The sequence below is a fragment of the Bufo gargarizans genome, chromosome 10, assembly GCF_014858855.1.
Source record: "Bufo gargarizans isolate SCDJY-AF-19 chromosome 10, ASM1485885v1, whole genome shotgun sequence".
Taxonomy (NCBI): Eukaryota; Metazoa; Chordata; class Amphibia; order Anura; family Bufonidae; genus Bufo; species Bufo gargarizans.
Genome location: NC_058089.1, coordinates 17,400,740 through 17,425,601, shown reverse-complemented (window position 1 = coordinate 17,425,601; position 24,862 = coordinate 17,400,740). Strand labels below are relative to the sequence as shown.

At 45.2% G+C, this 24,862-nt stretch overlaps 1 protein-coding gene across 5 annotated transcripts in view; it reads right to left on the bottom strand.

Moving 5' to 3' along the window:
• SHANK2 (SH3 and multiple ankyrin repeat domains 2) overlaps positions 1 to 24,862 on the bottom strand; it is a 531,815-nt gene that overhangs the window by 207,587 nt on the left and 299,366 nt on the right. The window lies entirely within an intron of this gene.

Here is a 24,862-nt window from a genome sequence, read left to right as displayed (position 1 = left end):
TAATATTTATCTCATATTTGTATATCTATCTATGTCATATCTCTCACATATCTCTCTCTCTATCTATATATCCATCTCATAACTATCTATCTCTCTCAGATCTCCCTCTCTCATATCTATCTCATATGATTCTCAGTTTTCCACATTAGAACAGGCACATAAAACACTGTAAACGTACAATTTGACCGCATTTTACACAACCACTGCCTCTCTGAGAACCTTCCCTATCTGCTCCTTATGTTCCCCTCTTATACATATATGTATGTAATGTCAGGTCAGGTTAAAATACAACCTGTAGAACCGAGTTATTTGCCGTAAACCTCCTGTAATTAATATTTATTATGTCCTTTGCCCTATCAAATTAGTGAGCGATCAATGTAATACATTAAACAAGGCACAATTTCTGAAGTGATGCGTCTGGCAGGGCAGTCGGCACACAACGCTCCTATTGATTTCCTATATGTATCATTCCACCAAACTGCAAGCAATATACTGCAAACCATTGAGCTAATTAACAAGCAAAAATTAATTACAAATCGCCTTCCGCGGGTCTGTATGTTAGATGTCTGTGTTCGGACTGGTGCCAGATAGAATTAAAATCTGTCACAGTCCAGTATTTTGTCACAAAACCAAACCTGCAGCCGGAGAGTGGAGCAAAGTGACAGAAAGCAGCAGAATAAATGATACATTCCAGTAATGGCTTTCTGCTTGGTAAAATAAAAATTATTTTTCATGTGGCCAGCTGGAGCTCAGAAGTGAATGGCGACGGATGAAATCCAATCACACGCTGCAGCACTTTCGATTGGTTTTAAATTTGAGCAACGTTTGATGGAAACATTCAGCAAGCCTGCCCTCAAAAAACACTCCTAACAGCTTAGGCTACTTTCACACTTGCGTTCGGTGCGGATCCGTCTGGTGTCTGCAGAGACGGATCCGCACCTAAAATGCAAACAATGGTATCCGTTCAGAACGGATCCGTCTGCATTATATTTCTGAAAAAAGTATAAGTCTAAGGCCCCCTGCACACGGCCGTGTTTCACAGCCGTGTGCGGGCCGTGGAACCGCGGCCTGGATCCCTCCTGAGAGCAGGAGCGCACGGCGTCACTGGTTGCTATGACGCCGTGCGCTCCCTGCTGCCGGCACAGTACAGTAATACACTGGTACGATCTATACCAGTGTATTACTGTACTGTGCCGGCAGCAGGGAGCGCACGGCGTCATAGCAACCAGTGACGCCGTGCGCTCCTGCTCTCAGGAGGGATCCAGGCCGCGGTTCCACGGCCCGCACACGGCTGTGAAACACGGCCGTGTGCAGGGGGCCTTATTGTTAGTCAGACGGATCCGTCCTGACTTTACATTGAAAGTCAATGGGGGACGGATCCGTTTGCAATTGCACCATATTGTGTCAACGTCAAACGGATCCGTCCCCATTGACTTACATTGTAATTCAGGACGGATCCGTTTGGCTCCGCACGGCCAGGCGGACACCAAAACGCTGCAAGCAGAGTTTTGGTGTCCACCTCCTGAACGGAATGGAGGCGGAACGGAGCCAAACTGATGCATTCTGAGCGGATCCTTATCCATTCAGAATGCATTGGGGATGTACGGATCCGTTTGGGGCCGCTTGTGAGAGCCCTCAAACGAATCTCACAAGCAGAACCCCAAACGCAAGTGTGAAAGTAGCCTTAGGCTACTTTCACACTAGCGTTCGGCTGTCCGCTCGTGAGCTCCGTTTGAAGGGGCTCACAAGCGGACCCGAACGCCTCCGTCCAGCCCTGATGCAGTCTGAATGGAGCGGATCCGCTCAGACTGCATCAGTCTGGCGGCGTTCAGCCTCCGCTCGCCTCCGCACGGACAGGCGGACAGCTGAACGCTGCTTGCAGCGTTCGGGTGTCCGCCTGGCCGTGCGGAGGCGAGCGGATCCGTTCAGACTTATAATGGAAGTCAATGGGGACGGATCCGCTTGAAGATGACACCATATGGCTCAATCTTCAAGCGGATCCGTCCCCCATTGACTTTACATTGAAAGTCTGAACGGATCCGCTCAGGCTACTTTCACACTTAGAAATTTTTCTAAGTTATTAATGCAGACGGATCCGTACTGAACGGTGCCTCCGTCTGCATTAATATGATCGGATCCGTTCAGAACGGATCCGATCAAGCGCAAGTGTGAAAGTAGCCTTAGCTGTGCCCTTATAATGCAGGGAAGCAGCTGGCATCAACTTACTGTGCAGAGCCTGAAGTAAAGGGGACATCTCTGAATGCAAATAGTGCAAGACATAGGATGAGCAGTAAAAACTCGCAGATGTCAGGTCTAAAGTGAGCAGAGTGCAGCTCTGGAGTATAATACAGGATGTAACTCAGGATCAGTACAGGATAAGTAATGTAATGTATGTACACAGTGACTCCACCAGCAGAATAGTGAGTGCAGCTCTGGAGTATAATACAGGATGTAACTCAGGATCAGTGCAGGATAAGTAATGTATGTACACAGTGACTCCACCAGCAGAATAGTGAGTGCAGCTCTGGAGTATAGAGGAAAAGAGATTTTGTCCAGCTTGTACTTGTGGTAATCCAAGGCTTCTTTATTGAAAATTCTGTATAAAATCCAGGTACAGAAAGCAGAGTCTACATGTTTCGGGCACAATGCAATCTTAGCCCTTACTCATGACTGTTTCAGATACACTGTGAGTTACTTTTGTAGAGAGGAGGGGGAGGGTCTCTCACCTGAGATAATCAGGCTGAAAATTCAGCTGTGGAGTATAATACAGGATGTAACTCAGGATCAGTACAGGATAAGTAATGTATGTACAGAGTGACTTCACCAGCAGAATAGTGAGTGCAGCTCTGGAGTATAATACAGAATGTACCTCAGGATCAATATAAATAATATTCTATTCTTATGACCTACGCTGTGTTATTCCTCTATTGCTCCTACTGGAAGTTGTGAATGAACTGCTAGTAGTCTGCTATGTCCCTGCACAGACACTGGCAGCACCGATTGGATAGTGTCATACTGTGCAGGAACGCACCCTCTGGTAACACTTTAGTATACAATTCTAGTAGGAATAATACAGGAATGGCACAACATAGAGTCATACGAATAGATGCTCCAGAATTGTTATTACATGGGAAATACAATTATTTATAATAGACATGTCAGGTGAGGTGATAGATCCTCTTTAAAAGGGAATATCACCTATTTATTTTACTAATTAAAACCAGAGAGGGAAAGATATTCCATTTTCTAAACAGTTTTTGATTTATGATTGCAGATTTGTTTTTAATTCTGTTTTCTGTAGACGATTATAGGGGCAGCCGTCCTGCTTCAGCTAACAGCAAGTAGAAATACACTTTACAGCAGCCACATGGGCCACAGACACACTAGATGGGAGAGGTTCATTGATGTCTATGGGAGAGTGTTGTGGGCATGCTCTGTGCCCTGTGCAGAGATCACTGTGCAGGGAGGGAGAGGAGGTGAGCTGTGTCCATCACTTATGGTGAATCCAGTGCTATTTATAAGGATGTGATATAGTGTCATTGCAATCCTGCCAGTGATGACAATGAGAGGATTGCTGAAAAGTGACCTCTACAGACCTAGAAGTGGCGTCTAGTGGCCAGTGGGAAATCTACAGGATTTTTTTTTAAATATAGATAGGGACATGGAAAATTAAAAATAGCATCACCAAAAATATTTAAAAACTATGTTTAATTCAGGTATAGGTTTAATAAGCAGGATCGACCCTAACAGACAGTGCTTATTTTTATAGGGCCGATCCTGCTGACAGGTGCTCTTTAAGGCATACGGAAGTCATAGAGGACAGCCACCAGGACGGACTCCCCTCTAAAGCTTATGGAAAAGAACTGATTCAAAAAAAGCGTGTTCGATTTTTGTGCACTTGAGGTATCACGTTTTATTTGGTCGCCGATTCCAATGTACCAGGGGCACTGGAATGGTGGGGGTGGCTTAAGCCGTATCCATTTTAACCTAAAATCTACTATCTGTTTTGTATCTTCTGTCACTGGTCTTTTGTGTTTCCAGACTGTCTTGAAGTTCTGCACAATCAAAACTTCAAATGCCGACCAACAAATTCTACTGTACACGGCTACATTTAAAAACGGACACACTGCTTTTCATGGCCATTTTGCATCCATTTTCTAGCAGTCTACACATTTTTTTATGGCTGTTTTGCATCCATTTTTGGGGGGCTCTAGAGCCACGGCCATTAAAAATTCATTAGGTTTTTATTTATTTTTTCTACAAAATCCCTGCAGAGCTTTAAAATGACCCCATTGTGCCCCCAGTATGATCAATGCCCTCTTAGTGCCCCCAGTACTTTTAATGCCCCCATGGAGGCACCCCAGTATTATTAATGTCTCATTAGAGCCCCCCAGTATGATTAATGCCTCAGTGCTACCAGTATTATTAATGCTACCATTAGTGCCCCTTGGACATCAAATACCCCAACATAGTGCCCCTAGTATGATTAATGCTCCCATTAGTGCCCCCTGGATATCTAATGACCCCCATAGTGCCCCTAGTATGATTAATGCTCCCATTAGTGCCCCTTGGATATCTAATGACCCCCATAGTACCCCTAATATGAATAATGCTCCCATTAGTGCCCCCTGGATATCTAATGACCCCCATAGTGCCCCTAGTATGATTAATGCCCCATTAGTGTCCCTAGTATTAATGCTTCTGAGCATTAATAATGTCCCATTAGTGCCCCCTGGATATCTAATGACCCCCATAGTTCCCCTAGTATGATTAATGCTCCCATTAATGCCCCCTGGATATCTAATGACCCCCATAGTGCCCCTAGTATGATTAATGCCCCATTAGTGTCCCTAGTATTAATGCTCCTGAGCATTAATAATGTCCCATTAGTACCCCCCAGTATAATTATTGCACCCCTGGTATTATTAATGTCCCATTAGTGTCCCCCAGCATAAAGAATGCCCCCATTAGTCACCCCCAGTATTGTTAATGCCCCATTAGTGCCACGATCAGTGGCTCCCAGTATAAAGAATGTCCCAAATAGTGTCTCCCAGTATTTTTAATGCCTGCTGGGAGCCTAAAAGGGTTTTGTCACTTTAGCAAATAGCATTTATCATGCACAGAAAGTTAATACAAGCCACTTACTAATGTATTGTGATTCTCCATATTGCCTCCTTTGCTGGCTGGATTCATTTTCCCCTCACATTATACACTGCTCGCTTCCTTAAATCCAGCAGTGTTGGCCATGCTTGTATACTATAAAAAAAAAAAAGGCACCAGCCTATGGGCACTCCCATGGTCCTGGTTCCCAGAGAGGTCGGTGCTTTTTATTATAGTGTGCAAGCACGACCACCGCTGCTGGATTTCAGGGTGGTCGTAACAAAGGAACCAATGTGATGGAAAAATGAATCCAGCCAGCAAAGGAGGCAAGATGGACACTCACAATACATTAGTAAGTGCCTTGTATTAACTTTCTCTACATGATAAATGCCACTTGCTAAAGTGACAAAACCCCTTTAAGGTTCTGTTACCTCGAGTGTGGAGTAGGTGTTCCCCTGCGTGCAGGTAGTGAGTTATTTTTTTTAACCTGGAAAGGCCCATTTTTTACATAGTGTACCCATTTTAAACAGCCGTTAGGCGGGTGCACTTCTGTCTAAACAGCTGTTAAAACCAAGCCTATTGATTTCAGTGGGGCCACCTAACTGTGAAAATGGCCAAAAATAGGACATGTCCTGTTTTTCACTGTCATGTTAACATAATACCATGATGAAATAAAAACAGATGGGGTTCTGCAACCTCAGGCTGCTTTCCAGAAAGCATATTGTTACCCTATGGAGCCATTCACATGGAGGTACAGTAAAAGATATGCATGCATTTTAAAAACGCAGCATGCAGCACTTTATCCATTTTGTTTGGATAGAAAACACCCACTGACGTTTAAAACACGGATAGGGGATTGGTATTACTTCCGTATTTAAAAGACCAACCAAAATGCCTACACCAACGTGATTTTGACAAATAAAAAGGATATTTTAGCACAAAATTTGACCTACTGCTCAAATTTCCAAGCACCCTTTAGAGAAGACCCTTGCAGCAGGCTCATCTATAAGCCACTGTCTTTCGGTGGCCTACAATTATGTGCCCAAGCCTTTAATTACTAAACGGGAAGCAAGGCATGAGACTGCAGATTAAAAGGCACAGCCCCTTGTTTTCCAGACTTCAATAGCGATAAAAGCTGAAAGGAACCCACACAAAAAGCATAAAAGCAACTCAAAATTCATATATAGTTATAATAGGACCTTGCACTACAAAGAAGCTGCAAAGAGTGAGTGTGCAAAATTAAATGCAAAATCCATAATCTGCATCAGAACACACAAAAGAAATGTTGTGCTTAGTTTCCTATTGCCCCCAACGTTTCAATTCCTATCCTCCCACTAAGAGAGCAACTCCTATTCTGAATCTACACTCACTCTCTGTCTTGCTTGCTGCTCTTCACTGTTGTGGATGGCAGGACTTGCTGAGGCTTGTAGTCCCCAAAAAGCTGAACAGTCAAAGGTAGCAATGTCTATATACAGTATGCACACTGGTTGCCTCCAAGACCATTATTAACCCATTCAGAACTTTTGAAAAAATAAATAAAATAAAAAAGTAGCAATGTCTATATACAATACAGTAGGCTCACTGGTTGCCTCCAAGACAATTATTAACCCATTCAGAACTTTAGAGAAAAAAAAACAACAAAAAACAACAACAACAAGAGAGTATGGAGTCCGGGAGAACTCCAACCATGTGCGGTTCATAAAGCACACAGAGATTAACAATGACACCCCCCACCCACCCTAGTCCTAGTGCAATCAAATTTACTGCTCCTCATATCAATGCACAATCCGTGTGTGCTGTGAATGACAGCAACAGAGACATATAGGTATAATCTATTTATCGAATCCTCAGCGCCAGTGACAGTTGTCTGTCTGCTCCGGATTTCATTCACACAGGCAAATAGTCATATAACTAGCAAAGGAAAAAAAACAAAACAAAAAAAAACCATGCAAAACAAAAGCACCGGCTCAGGAAACAAAGTGCATAGCATCTAAGTAAAAAGGAAAATAAATACCGTAAATAATACACAATGTAATATAAAACATACCAAATGCTAAAAATAATAAACAACCTGTCCTATAAAACAGGGAAACCAGAACCATCATGTGCAATCCAAAAAAATCAGAACAAGAATAAAATAAAGGTAAAATAAAATAAAATTACACAAACATAAAAAAATTTAAAATAATATATGTAAAATACAAAACATTATCCCACCAGGAATGTGGTCTGTTTCCTCCTCACATCTCCCTGTAGGTGTTCATGGTCTACAAAAAGACGTAAAAGACATATACACATCCTACAGTACCTCCAAAATGCACTTTCTTCTTGAATTTTGAACTGTCTGCCATAGTTTCCAAGCTAGATGTGACCATCTCACACGGAGATGTCCGGACCCAACATGCCAAGAGATCACCTCTCTCTCTCCCCCAGTGCCGCTCACATCACTTCATGCCTTATATTTCCACATTCTGTAGATTAAACTTTGTAAGTCCTGTAAAATCCACGCCAAAAAATGTTTTTTGCTCCTTTTGTTTTTTTGCAAAATGCAATTAAAAAAAAAATACCCCAAAATTATAAAAATGAATAATGGAAAAAATACAGCAGAGCGCATGAGGTGCAAGGTTCCTTCCTTTTGCTTTTTTTTTTTTTTTTTTCGTACAGGAATGGGGGGGGGGGGGGGGGGAAGCCAGAAGAAGGAAGGAGGAATGTGTTATTTTACACAAGTTGTAAGCTCAGAATAAGGAGCACATCTCTCTGTGCCCACACTCTAGCAACGAGTTCTTTCTCTGCTGTGTGTTACCATGGAAATGCATCAGTCACTAATCGAAATAAGTGCGGGTGAAGGACGCCTGAAAACCTGGAGCAATTACGCATGCCATTAGAGAGGAAAGGAAAACAATTCAATCCGTCTATTACTTACATGGCAGAGCGGGCACTTTTATTTTTTTTTACACACATGGATCAAATATTTATTTCTGGACTCTGCACTTTTTTTTTTGCCTTTTTTTTGTCATGATCACTTTCTAACTGGCAAGGAAATTGAAAAGTGGAATCATTACCTCTTTCCACTTCCAAGTCATGACCCAGAGTGGCCAGCAGCTGACCCGACTTGGTCTGTCTAAAATAGCGGGTAAATTCTTGACACCCGACCTTCTGAAGTGGAATTATGGGGGAAAAAAATCGTACTAACTTTTGGGGATATGCTGTGGATTTGCTGCCGCGATTTTGTGTTGCGGCAAATCCGCAGCTGTCATGTACTTACCTGCCTCGCTGGCATCACTCAGTTGCAGGGGCGGATGCAGGGAGAAGGCGCCAATCAGGCTCAGTGTCATGTGCTTCCGCTGGCCACAGTTGCCTGTGATTGATCTTCTTAGTCTGTATGTATTATACTATTATTTGGATTCCTGGTATTCTGACTTTAGGATTGTCCCCCTTCTGACATGCCGATTATTCCTATTCCTATCTCCTGGCATTGACCCCGTCTGGTATTTGACCCTGTGTTTGTTTCTTGTGTTGGTTCTCTGTGGTTTGGACTCTGGCCTGATTTTGACATAGAGTTTGGATTCTGATCCGGTTCTGGTTTTGCCCTCTTTCTGTCTGGCTACTCTTTAACCCCACTAGGTTTAGGCCCCTGCACTTAGTCAAGTTAGGAACAGTCGCCAAGTTGGGGGCCCGTCATTTAGGGATCATCCAAGACATTAGGACAATAGTGTGGGTGGAGTACAGGGCTGCAATGTTCCTTTCCCTACGTGACTGCAGCATTTTACAGTAGAAGCAAAGTGGATGAGATTTTAAGAATTTTCAACCACAAGCTGCAACAAAAAAAAAACCTTGCAAAATTGACCTGTGATGTGTCTGCAGCTTGTCACATTATGCTGATGATAATCCATAGAAAATCCACAGCTGAAAAATCTGAATGCAGATTTTCTGCGGGTCTGGTGTGAATTTTGCTGAAGAAAAATTGACAAATTCAAATTGCAAATTCTGCTGCAGGAATTTCTCCCCATATGGATCTACCCTTAAAGGGGTTGTCTCACATCCGCAAATGGCATTTATCATGTAGACAAAGTTAATAAAAGGCACTTACTAATGTAATGTGATTCTCCACACTGCTTTCTAGGCTGTCTGGATTTATTTTCCCCATCACAATATACACTGCTTGTTTCCATGGTTATGACCACCCTACAATCCAGTAGCGGTGGTCGTGCTTGCACACTATAGGAAAAAGCACCAGCCTACGTGCGCCGCCATGGTCCTGACCACCAGACAGGTTGGTGCTTTTTCCTATAGAGCACAAACACGGCCACTGCTGTTGGATTACAGGGTGGTCGTAAACCCTGGATACAAGCAGCATATAATGTGATGGAAAAATTAATCAAGCAATCAAAGGAGGCAATATGGACAATCACAATACATTAGTAAGTGCCTTGTATTAACTTTATCTACATGATGAATGTCATATGTTCATTTTCATGGTTATGACCACCCCGCAGTGCCGCAGGCACTTTTTCCTACAGTACGCAAACACGGCCACTGCTGCTGGATTACAGGGTGGACGTAAACCACTAGATATGGGCAGTGTATAATGTGATAGGGCAATGAATCCAGCCAGCAAAGCAGGCAATATGGACAATTACAATACATTAGTAAGTGTCTTGTATTAACTTTATCTACATGATATTTTGTTGCACTAATGTCGCGCGACAATTTTTATAATGGCAGTCTATGGTGTCGCATGTTGCAGTGCGACACCATAGACTGCCATTATAAAAATTGTTGCGCGACATTAGTGCAACAAAATGTTGCGCGACAAATGTTGCGCCCTATCTGTCGCGCGACTTTTTGTCGCGCGACAAATGTCGACGTGTAGACCTAGCCTAATCCTTTGCAGTTCGCTCGACAAGGGGGCTGAAAAGTAAGATAACCAATAGCTGGTATAAAATTAGATAACGGTGTTGAACTGTGCACCAAATTTATCACCGAGCCTGAGCCACTGGGATAAATATGGAACATCCTGAGACTGCGGAAGTTAATGTTGCTCCCAGTGACGTATAGTACCTACCATGAAGGCAAACCAAGCAACTTTTGTGGGCCGAACTGCTTCTCCTGCTCCTCACATAAAGACTAACTGCATTTTCAGGCAGCCACCACTAGGGGGAGCTCAGTGCAAATAAATTATTTACAGCTTCCATCACTATAAATGGTAAGTGTATAAATTCCTATGCACTGAGCTCCCCCTAGTGGTGGCTGCAGGCAGACAGTTCTATAATATGTTGTTTGAAGGGAAAAAGGAGATTTATAAATATATTTTATACCATTTGTCTGGTGTAACCTGTCCATACGTGCTCAATTTCCAGGCTTAATGGTAATCTCCCAACTGGCACCTTTAAAGAGGACCTTTCACCGATTATGACAATGTGAACTAACTATACAGACATGGAGAGCGGCGCCCGGGGATCTCACTGCACTTATTATTATCCCTGGGCGCCGCTCCGTTCTCCCGCTATGCCCTCCGGTATCTTCCCTCACTAAGTTATAGTAGGCGGAGATTTCAGTCACTAAGTTATGGTAGGCGGAGTCTGCCCTTGTTCTGCTGTAGCGCTGAGCTCACAGCCTGGGAGGTTATTTTCTCCCAGGCTGTGAGCTCTGCAATGCGATTGGCCAGCGCTACAGCAGAACAAGGGCAGACTCCGCCTACCATAACTTAGTGACTGAAATCTCCGCCTACTATAACTTAGTGAGCAAAGATACTGGAGGGCATAGCGGGAGAACGGAGCGGCGCCCAGGGATAATAGTAAGTGCAGTAAGATCCCCGGGCGCCACTCTCCATGTCTATATAGTTAGTTCACATTGTCATAATCTGTGAAAGGTCCTCTTTAAGCCTTGGCCAATGTCCATGTCAGGTAAATGTAAGGTATTACACATATCAAATACACATTTAGAGCTAACTCTACACATAAGGATAAGCGCTGTATGGGGCTCCACTGATACACCTTGTTCTCTGGGGGAGAGGGCAGGACTCCATCACTGTATTAAAAATCCCATACACATAGGATCAAAATTGGCCTCTGACAGATGTTGTCAGGGAAAAGAAGGTTCAGGCACACTGAATTTCAATGCCAGACCCTTTTTTTGTCGGGAGATAAACCACCACCAGAGCTGTCAGATGCCAGCTTAGTGCCCACTCTCAACTGAGAACACATGTGCTTAGCCAAGTCAATTGTGCATGTGTATGGTGATGGGTGAGGGATTTCGGAAGACCAACCTCTGCCAAAACCATGCCACACGTGGTCACCAACTGCTGCACCAATGCATCCATTGGCCACCTCAGGACAAAATGGACCATGCAGTCTTACCCCAAGTCTACTAACATTCCTATCTGGACATGTATGGTACAGTCCTGATCAAAAGTTTAAGATCACTTGAAAAATGGCAAAAAATCATATTTAGCATGGCTGGATCTTAACAAGGTTCCAAGTAGAGCTTCAACATGCAACAAGAAGAAATGGGCGTGAGACAAAACATTTTTTGAGCATTCAATTTAATGAAAACAACGAATAAACTGAAACAGGCTGTTTTTCAGCTGATCAAAAGTTTAGGACCACACCTCCAAAAAAAAAAAAAAAACTAACCCCCCCCCCCCAAAACAGAAATCCAACTTCCAAACACAAACTCAGTAATGAGTAGCTCCGCCGTTATTGATTATCACTTCAAAAATTTGTTTCTGCATGCTTGATGCAAGCATTTCCATGAGGTGAGTGGGAACATTTCTCCAAATGGTGAAGACGGCCGGTCGTTACCACACAGACGAGGGCCCTCAGTCATGAGGAATGCTCTCTGCAACATCTGGACATAGCCAGCAGCCGTTTGATGCCCCTGCCCATCCTGAAGCTCCATTGTTCCACTAAAGGAAAAAGCACCCCAGACCATTATGGCGCCCCCTCCACATCTCAGGTGGGATCTGCTTGTCATGCCAGTAACGTTGGAAACCATCAGGACCATCAAGGTTACATTTTTTCTCATCAGAGAATAAAACTTTCTTCCACCTTTGAATGTCCCATGTTTGGTGCTCTCTTGCAAAGTCCAAACGAGCAGTTCTGTGTCTTTCAAGGAGATGAGGTCTTAGAAGACGTTTTTTGTTTTTGAAGCCCTTCAGTCTCAGATGCCGTCTGATGGTTATGGGGCTGCAGTCAGCACCAGTAAGGGCCTTAATTTGGGTCGAGGATCGTCCAGTGTCTTGACTGGTGAAATTTTTTGGGGTCTTCCACTTGACTTTTTTGTTCCATAATCCTCAGGATCATTTAAGAAATTCCAAATGACTGCCTTACTGCGTCCCACCTCAGCAGCGATGGCGCACTGTGAGAGACCCTGCTTATGCAGTTCAACAACCCGACCACGTTCAAAAAGGGAGTTTTTTTTGCCTTTGCCATCACAACGTGTGACTACCTGACAGAAAATGACAATGAATCCACATCTTTGCACAGATTTAGCCTTTTAAAGGCATGTGGTCCTAAAATTTGGATCAGCTGAAAAATAGCCTGTTTCAGCTTAATCGTTATGTTCAATTAATTGAATGCTCAAAAAATGTTTTGTCTCACTCTCATTTCTTCTTGTTGCATGTTGAAGCTCTACTTGGAACCTTCAGATCCAGCCATGCTAAATAGGATTTTTTGCCATTTTTCAAGTGGTCTTAAACTTTTGATCAGGACTGTATATCTACAGGATCTCTTCCTCTCATCTCAAGAACAAGGACCATAGATGCATGTTTCCATATAAGTGAATGGGGTGAGACCCCCTCTCCTACGATCGCCAAGTGCTGCACCGCTGCCCACGGGTGGGTGGGGAGTCGTCCGCATGTGCAAATGAGCTGAGCGGTCTTACCTTAAGTCAATTTACATTTCTCTAATCATTAAATAGGCATTCCTATCTGGACATTCATCGCATATCCAGAGGATCTATTTCCTAGCTTGAGAACATGGCCCCGTCTTGCATACATGGAGAGGAGGCCGTGCATGCGTGGTTCTCTCCATTCACTTCACTGGCAGCAGCACTGCAGTTACCACGGACTTCCAGTGCCAGAGCTACAACTAAACAGCTAACCGGCAGTGTTGGGGGGTACCGGTACCCTCCTACTGCCTGATATTCATAGGCATTCAATATCAAAATCCTTAACGACCACTTTGATATTTCTTTTTGCAACTTTGGCGGAGTTACCATTTATAAACACTACCAGAAACTGAGCTGCGTTAGGTTTCGGTTCTATGACACAGAGAGAGCGCCTCTCTGAGGTCACACAATAGTATAACACCACCTTATCTATGTGTGCCTGCCATGTGTGATGGCAACGACTATGTACATGAAGAATAATATAGGGAGATTCCAGCTTCTGATCAGCGCAGGGATGCATCTTCCCGACTTCACCATGACTGACTGTCACATTGGACATCTTGTGCAAAACAAAAAAACGCAATGACTGTCAATCACAGTAAATTCAGCAAACGGCTGCGCTGACATCTCTGTGGTGCTGACAGATAATCTGCTGCTGGCATAACCGCTTCCCTGACACATCATGTACGGTACAGCCATAGCATGTATAGTACAAACATTGGCCTGATTCCACATGCAGTAGGCGATAAGTTACACCATCAAGCTCATTACCGGCATTGTCTGTCTGGAATTGCCTATGGAAAAACAACGAGCGGCGGTGATTTTCGAGGCTCCGTCTTACATCCGCATTTAACTGCTCTAGATTTACCTAATAAAGCAATCTTGGCTAATTATTGCATCAATTCCAGCTCATCAAGCTCCGAGGATTTACTAATGTACACTGGGTAATTTTAGTTTATCTCTTATTTTAGAACCAAAGGGCCAACTCTGTCAACTGACATCCCCATATGCTTAAAGTAACAATTTGATCATTTTCTATATTAACTAATGGAGAAAGCTTACCATGCACAGCGCTGTACATTGTATTTAGCGGCTGTGCTTGGTATCACGCTCAGCAACATTAACGTCGATGGGGCTGATCTACTCCTCGGCCATGTCACTGATCAACGTGTCGTCACTGGCCTAGGAAAAGCTGCGATAAGGCAGTGATGCTCACCGGCGCCGCCTTCTCAAACAGCTGATCGTTGGGGGGTCTCGGGTGACCCCCACTAATCAGATACTGATAACCTATCCTGATAACCTGTTGGAAAACCCTTTTAAGCTACGTAGCTGCACACAGGTGCAGGTTTACAAACAAAAAGTCTGCACAGATTTCTGTACGTTTCTGCACCAAACGTGGTTTGACGCAGATCTTACCTTTGCATTGGCCATGATTTCCATTCTGTTATGTGTAGGTTTTACATCAGGCACTGCACAGAGGGAAACATTAACTGCTCCTCTACATTATAGCAGCTCATCTCAGTCGTCGGGGTATTGACTGTTTCCAAATTAAACTCCTTCTACAGACCCTCATCAGCTAGGAGTACAAGCCCATATTTACTTTCTAACTTTTATAGGGAATAGGAGGGAACAGGCGTGTGAGACTGAGAACTGGAGGGGAAGATTTGAAGAGTGGCGAAAGATAGCAGGGGGATAATATTCACATTTCAGAGTGGAGAGATAGAACCAATTGCCCCTGTGGAGTGCTGCTCTACAGGACAGGGGACATGCCCCTGTGGAGTGCTGCTCTACAGGACAGGGGACATGCCCCTGTGGAGTGCTGCTCTACAGGACAGGGGACATGCCCCTGTGGAGTGCTGCTCTACAGGACAGGGGACATGCCCCTGTGGAGTGCTGCTCTACAGGACAGGGGACATGCCCCTGTGGAGTGCTGCTCTACAGGACAGGGGACATGCCCCTGCAGAGTCCTGCTCTACAGGACAGGGGACATGCCCCTGTGGAGTGCTGCTCTACAGGACAGGGGACATGCCCCTGTGGAGTGCTGCTCTACAGGACAGGGGACATGCCCCTGTGGAGTGCTGCTCTACAGGACAGGGGACATGCCCCTGTGGAGTGCTGCTCTACAGGACAGGGGACATGCCCCTGCGGAGTGCTGCTCTACAGGACAGCGGACATGCCCCTGCAGAGTCCTGCTCTACAGGACAGGGGACATGCCCCTGTGGAGTGCTGCTCTACAGGACAGCGGACATGCCCCTGTGGAGTGCTGCTCTACAGGACAGGGGACATGCCCCTGTGGAGTGCTGCTCTACAGGACAGGGGACATGCCCCTGCGGAGTGCTGCTCTACAGGACAGCGGACATGCCCCTGCAGAGTCCTGCTCTACAGGACAGGGGACATGCCCCTGCGGAGTGCTGCTCTACAGGACAGCGGACATGCCCCTGTGGAGTGCTGCTCTACAGGACAGGGGACATGCCCCTGTGGAGTGCTGCTCTACAGGACAGGGGACATGCCCCTGTGGAGTGCTGCTCTACAGGACAGGGGACATGCCCCTGTGGAGTGCTGCTCTACAGGACAGGGGACATGCCCCTGTGGAGTGCTGCTCTACAGGACAGGGGACATGCCCCTGTGGAGTGCTGCTCTACAGGACAGGGGACATGCCCCTGTGGAGTGCTGCTCTACAGGACAGGGGACATGCCCCTGTGGAGTGCTGCTCTACAGGACAGGGGACATGCCCCTGTGGAGTCCTGCTCTACAGGACAGGGGACATGCCCCTGCGGAGTGCTGCTCTACAGGACAGGGGACATGCCCCTGCGGAGTGCTGCTCTACAGGACAGGGGACATGCCCCTGTGGAGTCCTGCTCTACAGGACAGGGGACATGCCCCTGTGGAGTCCTGCTCTACAGGACAGGGGACATGCCCCTGTGGAGTGCAGCTCTACAGGACAGGGGACATGCCCCTGTGGAGTCCTGCTCTACAGGACAGGGGACATGCCCCTGTGGAGTGCTGCTCTACAGGACAGGGGACATGCCCCTGCGGAGTGCTGCTCTACAGGACAGGGGACATGCCCCTGCGGAGTGCTGCTCTACAGGACAGCGGACATGCCCCTGCAGAGTCCTGCTCTACAGGACAGGGGACATGCCCCTGTGGAGTGCTGCTCTACAGGACAGCGGACATGCCCCTGTGGAGTGCTGCTCTACAGGACAGGGGACATGCCCCTGTGGAGTGCTGCTCTACAGGACAGGGGACATGCCCCTGCGGAGTGCTGCTCTACAGGACAGCGGACATGCCCCTGCAGAGTCCTGCTCTACAGGACAGGGGACATGCCCCTGCGGAGTGCTGCTCTACAGGACAGCGGACATGCCCCTGTGGAGTGCTGCTCTACAGGACAGGGGACATGCCCCTGTGGAGTGCTGCTCTACAGGACAGGGGACATGCCCCTGTGGAGTGCTGCTCTACAGGACAGGGGACATGCCCCTGTGGAGTGCTGCTCTACAGGACAGGGGACATGCCCCTGTGGAGTGCTGCTCTACAGGACAGGGGACATGCCCCTGTGGAGTGCTGCTCTACAGGACAGGGGACATGCCCCTGTGGAGTGCTGCTCTACAGGACAGGGGACATGCCCCTGTGGAGTGCTGCTCTACAGGACAGGGGACATGCCCCTGTGGAGTCCTGCTCTACAGGACAGGGGACATGCCCCTGCGGAGTGCTGCTCTACAGGACAGGGGACATGCCCCTGCGGAGTGCTGCTCTACAGGACAGGGGACATGCCCCTGTGGAGTCCTGCTCTACAGGACAGGGGACATGCCCCTGTGGAGTCCTGCTCTACAGGACAGGGGACATGCCCCTGTGGAGTGCAGCTCTACAGGACAGGGGACATGCCCCTGTGGAGTCCTGCTCTACAGGACAGGGGACATGCCCCTGTGGAGTGCTGCTCTACAGGACAGGGGACATGCCCCTGCGGAGTGCTGCTCTACAGGACAGGGGACATGCCCCTGTGGAGTCCTGCTCTACAGGACAGGGGACATGCCCCTGTGGAGTGCTGCTCTACAGGACAGGGGACATGCCCCTGTGGAGTGCTGCTCTACAGGACAGGGGACAATACGAGGCCTCGAGCGCAGGCTGTTTTTTTTATTTAGAGCAGGTACCGGGGACCATTATGCGACTGTAAAGTTTAACCTTTTTCTCTTTGTCGTCGACAACACCAGAGAACTAGCAATTTTCCCGATGTGCAATTTCAAATTGACTTGTCCACTTAAATGACTCATCCTCCGTCCTCTCTGTCTTCTCCCATGCAGCGCATCGCAGATGAAAAGGACTCCAAACGCATCACACACTTGAGGAATGACTGAAAGAGGCTGAAGAAAACAAAGGTCTCGGACTGGCGTCACATCATGGCGCTCTCTATTCACGAGGCATGGTGAGCGGCGCCTTACCAACCACTGAATTGTGCCAAAGCTTCATTACATCTTCATTAGAGATGAGCTAATTTCATATTTTGAAATTCCTTCACACTTCGTTTGGAGGTAAAAGGTGAACTGCGTTATGGATTCCGTTACCACGGACCATAACGCAATTCTATGACGGTATGCATAACAGAATACCTTTAGAGGCATTCCGTTATTCATTCCGTCAAAATAGAAGTGTAACGGAATGCCTCTAAAGGTATTCTGTTATGCATACTGTCATAGAATTGCGTTATGGTCCGTGGTAACGGAATCCATAACGCAGTTGTGATTTTACCACCAAACGGAGTGTGAAGGAATTTCATAACATGAAATTCGTTCATCTCTAATCCTCATCATCATCAACGCGGCAATAACACGGCAAGATGATTAGGAGAAATGTCAGAATCTCAAGAACCTGGAAGACAAGGCACCTAATGTTGACAGATACACAATTCAACGGAGGCGTCACCACTGACTATAGTACAAGTAGCTGACGTCAGTTCATAGACTACCTCCACTTTTATGTCAGCTCTAGAAATGCTGCACTTAGAGGGGTTAATAGATCCGATACAAATAAATAACCAATAACGATTAAATATGTGTGACACTGAATCAAGCAACACACACATATGATATAATAACATAATTTTATAAAAAAATATGTCACAATATACATTAAATATTAAAATTAGCAGCAATGTAAGAGGTATTGTGACACTGAATGTTCCCCCCGACTCCACAAGGTCAGCAGTGACATATAAAGGACATCTATCATCTTAAATTCTTGGTGTAAAAAACCATATCAATATTAAATCAGATATCCAAACCCAGCTAATACACAGTAGTGGTACTAATGCCTATGTAGCAATCAAGTCAAATCCAAGCCCAATAGGCGCTCAATTCTTCCACATATAGTGTTATCACAAATAGTATTTACAAACCATAAGGCAACCTAAAACATAAAGCTGGAGAGTCATACAGACCGGGAATGCAGCGAGAACCTCAGCCCCCAACGCACGTTTCACCTACGCTTCCTCCAGGGGGACTTAGAGGGGTTGTTCAGGACCCCTGTACATGGGTTGAGTCTGGTATTGCAGCTCAGGTCTATTAAAAGTGAATGGGGCTGAGCTGTAACGCTGCATACAACCTTTGGATAGGGGTGGCGCTGTTTCTGGAAGAAAGCAGCCATGTTTTTCTTCTTCTGGACAACCCATTTAAAGTGCTTTTACAGGTCCGCAGATTTGTCCCTATGACACTGGCTGACCTGTTACATGTGCGCTTGGCAGCTGAAGGTATTTGTGTTGGTCCCATGTTCATATGTGCCCGCATTGCTGAGAAGAATGATATTTTAATATATACAAATGAGCCTCTAGGAGCAACAGGGGCGTTGTCATTACTCCTAGAGGCTCTGCTCTCTGTGCAACTGCCACGCCCTCTGCACTTTGATTGACAGGGCCAGAAGTGATGATGTTTTCACTGCCTGGCCCTGGCAATCAAAGACATTAATTAATATTTATGAGAAAATACATTATAATTATATATATTATTCATCAATGGAAGGGATCAGGATGAAATCCAACCACACCGCATATCCTTCACCATTTAGCTTCCCTTTATTATCCTGTGTCCTTCCCGATTTCTAATGGAGTCATTTGTGAATGGACAGAGTGATTTGCAACTCCCTATAGCAGGAGTCAGCAATCCCAGCTGTTGTAGGACTACAACTCGCAGTATGGGAGTTCTGAGAACAGCCAAGCAAGTGTGCATGCTGGGAGTTGTAGTTTCACCACAGCTGAAGTGACGGAGGTTGCTGATCCTTGATCTACAGGTTAGTAACAGTTTTGATAACACAAGATATTGCAATGTGATTTACCGCAGTCAGGCCTCGTTCACATTTCCGTTTTTCACTGATATGTGCTGTCTGCGTTTTCCACGGACAGCACGCGTACATTGATTTAAATGTGTCTGTTCACAGTTTTGTATTTTTTTTTATTGACCACGGGAGGACATGCACTACTTTGATCCGTAATGACCAAGCACGCCTATAAAAGTCTATGGGTCCGTGAAAATCACAGACACACCATGGATGGAATCACTGAAGACTGATAGGAGATTCTTTGGAAATTAAAGGGATTGTGTCACTTCAGCAAATAGCCTTTATCATGTAGAGAATGTTAATACCAGGCACTTACTAATGTACTGTGATTCTCCATATTGCCTCCTTTGCTGGCTTCATTCATTTTTCCACCACATTATACATTGCTCATTTCCATAGTTAGGACCACCCTACAGTCCATCAGCGGTGGCCGTGCTCGCACACTATAATTGCAGAGTGGTCGTATCCATAGAAACGAGCAGTGTTTAATGTGATGGAAAAATGAATCCAGCCAGAAAAGGAAGCAATATGGACAATCACAATACATTAGTAAGTGGCTTGTATTAACTTTCTCTACGTGATGAATGTCATTTGCTGAAGTGACACAACCACTTTAATTTTCAGCTGAGTAACATCATTAAATTACGGATGATACACGGATGGTAAAAACGGACACACGGACCAACCACGGATCCTTCATGGACATCTTCAAGAATGAAACCCGTACTCTTTTTTTCATGGACGTGACACGGACAATGAAATGTGGATGAGGATTTAAAAAATGCAATTACCACGATGAAGCCCAGGCCTACAGGGCAGAAGATAATCGCTGTGTTGCCGCGACAGGAGAACAGTCTCTTCCGGATGATGCAGCAGAAGTGAAATATTAAGAACAGTCCTCCAGCAACGGCAGCTGACCGTACCACACAGGGCATCCATCAGCAGGTCATCCCTATTAAACCAACCATAATGCCCAGTAGTGCTGACCCTCTGATGATTAAAAATATACCTTTCTTACACCAATCCAATTGCTACATTTAGGAAAAATTATAATTTTTTAAATGCAAAAATTAGGCCTTAAGTGCACTCAGGGTGGACACTGGCAACTCAGTGCATCTGTGTCCCTACTCTGCTTCCATGGACCTTGACTTACAGGGCCAGGCATCCAGGTGGAGGGGGGCAGAGTCCAGGAAGTCAGAGCAGAGGAGCAGGGTGTTGCTCTTGCTTGTCCTGACTGCACTTGAAGGGGTTATCTAGGAATTAATAATGATGATCTATCCGCAGGCTAGGTTATCATTATCAGATTGAGGGGTCAGAGTCCTGGCACTCCTGACGATCAGCTGTTTCAGGGAGCCACTGCGCCCACCGAGGCTCTGCCACATATTGGATAGTAGCTTGGTATTGCAGCACAGCCCCATTCACTTAAATGGGGTTGAGCTGCAACTTGGCCATGTGACCGATGTACACTGACGTCACATGGCCTAGGAACAGGCCGCGGCTCTTCTGAACAGCTGATCGGAGTCCAGGGTGTCAGACTTCCGCCAATATAATACAGATCAAAATAGATTCTCGGGTAAACCCTTTAACCCTCAAATTTGTATATTTTTAAAAACACATATTTTTTTCCTTATTTCAGATCGGGAGAAGAAATTATGTTTTTAATCAACCCTACCAGGTGTTATGGCTGGTTTGACAGGGTTGATCCTGCTGACACGACCCCATATTGTATGCACTAAAAAGCCCAGTGATTCAGCACATTTGATATTCCGGAACCTGATGAATTATCAGGGTTTTACTGTATTAAGGCGTTTAGTCCCGTTTATTCATGAAATCTCCACCTAAAATCCCTCCACGGTCAGTGACGTCCAAGGCCTCATGCACACTACCGTTTGTATTTTTCGGCCCACAAAAGTATTGAACGTGTCCTATACTTGGCAGCAAAATGCGTACCACAAACCCATTGGAATTAATGTGTCTGGAAAAAATAAATAAATCGGATGCAATACAGAAGACTACTGGAACATTGCTGTTCTGCTGCAGGACGTGCTGGATTCATTACTAGAGGGGTCCCCCTGATACATCAGGTTTTACTGCCTGCGTCCAGTATACCAGTCTGTATAATGTGCACACATATCTCTATATGAACGCAGCCATGAGAAAACGGTTAATTCTCCCGTACGGAGCAGTGACTGTACATACCAGGTGCCGGTAACCATAGCAGCCCTGCACCAGTGTACACCGCTCGTCACTTGTGATACAAACACAGAGCTAAATATTCTGGCAGCTCCACAAAATCCATGGAAGCCGCTGCTCCAAGCATCAAAATGTAAGAAATAGGAGAGAGCGAGTATCACAGGTGACGCCCGGCATCTTCATACATGCACGCAGGAGGCAGCTCTGACGGCATTTACCCTCCGGACATCAGCCCTAGTGTAGTCAGCGACTAATGTTTTCCAGTCCAGGTCAAACACATTCTTAGGGTCCATTCACACATCCATATGATCCGCAAAACACGGACACCGGCAAGGTGCGTTCCGCATTTTGCAGACCGCACATCGCTGCCACTATAATAGAGAATGACTAATCTTCAGCTGCCGAGCGCACATGTAACAGGTCAGCCAGTGTCATAGGTACAAATCTGCTGACAGATGCCCTTTAAGGCCGGTTTACATGGCCCAATGAAGCAGGTGATTGTCGGGAAGGAATCGCCCCAAACGCCAGCTCGTCAGTGGAGGTGAAGTGCTGTATTTACATCTGCTCCACTGTATGGGGTTACTGCAATCATTTGTGCTCATACTGCTTCACTCTTTCTGGGTGCTGTCCGCCTAAGTTTTTGTTTCACCCGTTTCGCTCGTGCATCAGGTGATCTGTAACATCTTTACCTGGGAAAATTATTCGGAACAAGGTTTGGTACGAACGTTCGTCCCTGATAATCTGCCCGACAATCGCACCGTGTAAAGCCACCTTTACTCATCTAATTCCTTAGCTTCCTACAAAGAGGAATCCACACTTCTCTATCCTGTTCCGCAGAGATGTTCTGGGTTGTCTTTCATCACATTTAATTAACGTGGAATTAATCAATGAAGCCTTGGTGGTATATATGACAAAGCTAATTAATTGCCTGTGTGTGAAAGAAGACCTAAAAGTGTCAGGGCAACAAGCCCCTGGTGAAGCATCCTGCATCTCCGCAAAACTGCGCGTCACGATGCTGTACGAAAAGGAAAAGACATTGCGGGGAGTGGAGCGTACCCTCCTAATCCAGGTGAAGGTACAGAAGGTCGTTCTATAATTACAGCCCCCCATACTGCATATTACAATGTAGCACACACGCTATAATAACTAAATTGCAGCCTTCAATGCTTCCTTTTCCCCGACCTTGACTTTTGCTTCCTATTTATTAATGGACCAACTTAATTACCCCCATTAGGTAAATTAAATAATGAAATGTAACTTTTTTTTTATGTACAATCTGCAATTAATTAGCAGAGTATTATGGAAAAATCATTGTCAAGTAAGGGAGGAAAGAAAAAAAATCGAATTCAGACGTGTGGCTCTCCTCTCCATTGTGAAGATTACAAAAGAGAAACAAAAACAGATATAAGAGACATATGGAGAATATACAACTCCCAGCGGACAGGTGAAAACAGGAAGCTAATGGAATATTATAAGGCATCACTGCCGCATTACAATTACATTGTAATAGTTAACTAGACATCTTAATAACCCCTTCAGGACCCAGACAATTTGTTTTTTACGTTCTTTCTAAGAGTCTATTCTGTAGGTCAGCAGGATTACAGCCATACCAAAATTATACAGATTTTATTATGTTTTACTACTTTTCAAAAAAGAAAAACCTTTGAAAAAAAAATGAAATAAAGACGCCCATAACTTTTTATATTTCCTTGTACAAAGCTGTGTGAGGGCTAGTTTTTTTTGTAGACTATTAGACACCACTGACCTATGCGGCTATATAATAGAAACAGATCCCCCCTCCAGCCAACATGACCTAAACACTGGTTGGGACGATAATACAAGAGCATACACAGTATATACAACTGTATTATGGTCACGTTTAGCGGTTGGGGATGTTGGGAGTTGTAGGGTCCTATTTACAAACTACTGAATTGTATTATGGTCATGTTCATTGGTCGGTCATGTTGGGGGTTGTAGTGTCCTCGGTATACAGTGTAATAGAATTGCATTGTGGCCATGGTCAGTGGTCGTCGGTCAGGTTGTTTCCCTCTACAGAGCTGTGTAAGAGTTGTTTTTCTGTTTATATACAACTTTTTGATTTACTTATTTAAAAAAATATATATATATATTGTGTTGGGGGTGAAGTGAAAAACAAGGAAAACGGACACAGACCCATTTTTTATATGGTCGTGTGAATGACCCCATACGTTAATGAGGTATTCTCCTATTATGCAATACCATGCCCAACCCATTAACAACAGAGGTCCAGTTTCCTTTTTCTTTTTTGGGGAAGGAGGATGTGCTTATGAACAGTCAAATAATATAAAAAGAAACACATAATATCGAATTAAAATCTTTACAAAAGAACTACATTCCGCTTGCACTATATCTCGGCAGTGTCCCGTCTTACACCCCTGTATTATACCGCCAGTATACGCAGCTGTATTCCGCCTCAGCTGTTAGTAACACAAGTTAGTGTTCTCCAAGGACGCAGCGATTCGAGGACAGCCAAGCATTACAATTGTTTTACGTTCCTCCAACTCTCCAGTTATTTATAGATGTTCCTCTAAGAGTTACGTGTGGTTTGACGCTGATCTCCGACATTCTGATTAGTCCGCCAATTAAAGGGGGACACATCATTTCTTATCAACGATTTCCATGGACACATGAGGTCTGAATCTCTTCACTAAAACGATGCTGCTGAAACACAACAACGAGGACGTGCAAAGAGGTGTGTTTTTTTTTTTTGCCACATGGAAACATTTTGCCAATTTTTCATATGGTAGTCCACTTAGGGCAAACAGTAGTACCCTGTCCATACAACCAATGGACAAATAAATGAAATTTTTTATTACCATGTTAGTTTTTGGCCTCATTTACAACTGAAGAACACTCTAATATCACCTACGTTAATGCATTTTATATGTAAAAACTGTCAGTCGGGCTTCCATTCAGCATCTGAAAAATCTCCATATAACACCTAGGGTCCATGCACATACAACGGCCACCACATGGCTGAGCAGCAGCCGCAATATGTCCAAAGGCATCGGGCGGCGTGGATCACTAATGGTAAACCCTTGATGTTTGTTCATACTTCTTTCACGAGTGGTCTGCAGCTCCTGGAAACATTGCAACAGACACCATGTGTCACCACGTCCTTAAGAAAAAGTGACTCTAGGAGCAGAGAAATGCAACAAATCATTGATGGCTCACTGAGGGTATGGCCAAACAGGGCGGCATTGATGTGGCGGAAAACTGCAGCGGCGCGCTTCGTTGAAGGTTGCGAGTGAAACAGCTTTTTCCTAGCACCCTGCATCCAGCAGAGGTGGACGTGCTTGTACACTATAGGAAGAAGGGC